The sequence below is a fragment of the Trachymyrmex cornetzi genome, unplaced genomic scaffold, assembly GCF_001594075.2.
Source record: "Trachymyrmex cornetzi isolate Tcor2-1 unplaced genomic scaffold, Tcor1.1 scaffold390, whole genome shotgun sequence".
NCBI classification, from domain to species: Eukaryota; Metazoa; Arthropoda; class Insecta; order Hymenoptera; family Formicidae; genus Trachymyrmex; species Trachymyrmex cornetzi.
The window spans coordinates 248,287-249,339 of NW_017298641.1; the positions used below are offsets into that span (position 1 = coordinate 248,287).

The following is a 1,053-nucleotide window of genomic DNA, read 5'->3' on the forward strand; positions in this document are numbered from 1 at the left end:
CCCACGTCGTTGTTCCTGGGTAGCGCTAAGAGTAGTTCATCAATGACTTTGATGGTCCATAACTCGGACCCCAGTGGGCGGATTGTGGACCACAACCAGTGTTTCGTAAAGGGCTTGAAACCAGCTTTCTCATCCCATGGTGAAAAACTAGGGGTTCCATTTAAAAAAACCATCGTGACCCCTGAATGACCTTCAAAATGACCTTCCAAGGATTTTTCAAGGTCAGTACCATACTTCCCCCGTGTAACCCTAAACTTTTCATACGAAACATTTTTCTCTATCCCTACTAGTTTTCGAGATATTTGACTGGATCACTTCAGATGGTCTACCCTGTATATAATATATACCTATACATATATTATATATTATTTAATTTGACGGTAATTTGCTTGGTAAATTATGGTAAATTATCTGGTAATTTTGGAGTGCTAATAAAATGACAAATTAAAAAAATTGTTTAAATATAAAAAAATTTGATATGCAACTCAGAAAGAGCATTTATAATTGTTAAGTCGAGTAAACCCTTTATCTAACTCATATTTTCTACAAAATGTTTTAATACTACATGTATCAGGAGATATAATAGTGTGTCGGCGCTAAGCAAGCGCAGCGACATTCTCGTGTTCCTTTTATTGATATACTGTGTGCGCGCGCGCGTGTATGTGTGTGTGTGTGTGTGTATGTGTGTGTGTGTACATGTATATACAGGATGGGACAGTAACTCTGTTTACTTAAAATATTTCCGCTATTTTTAGAGATATGAAATATGTTTATTGGAGTTTTATAGCATCAAGAGGGGTACAATATAATACTAATAGTTTTTCTATAGGTGGAGGTGCTTCAGAGATTTCAAGGTCATCTCCACTTTTTAAAATAGAATTGTACGATTTTTTTATACAATATGATTCCTCTAATTATTCTGCATATAAAAGTATTAAGGTAATGATATAAAAAACCAATAGTTTTATATACGATTTTTCGTACGATCGTTCGGGTGCCTTACATTGGGGAAGCGATTACGATATAATTCTGCAGCTTGTACATAATTACCTC

At 35.0% G+C, this 1,053-nt stretch overlaps 1 protein-coding gene across 2 annotated transcripts in view; it reads left to right on the forward strand.

Annotated features, from left to right (window-relative positions):
* LOC108764004 (glucose dehydrogenase [FAD, quinone]-like) overlaps window positions 1-1,053 on the forward strand; it is a 15,666-nt gene that overhangs the window by 11,258 nt on the left and 3,355 nt on the right. The window lies entirely within an intron of this gene.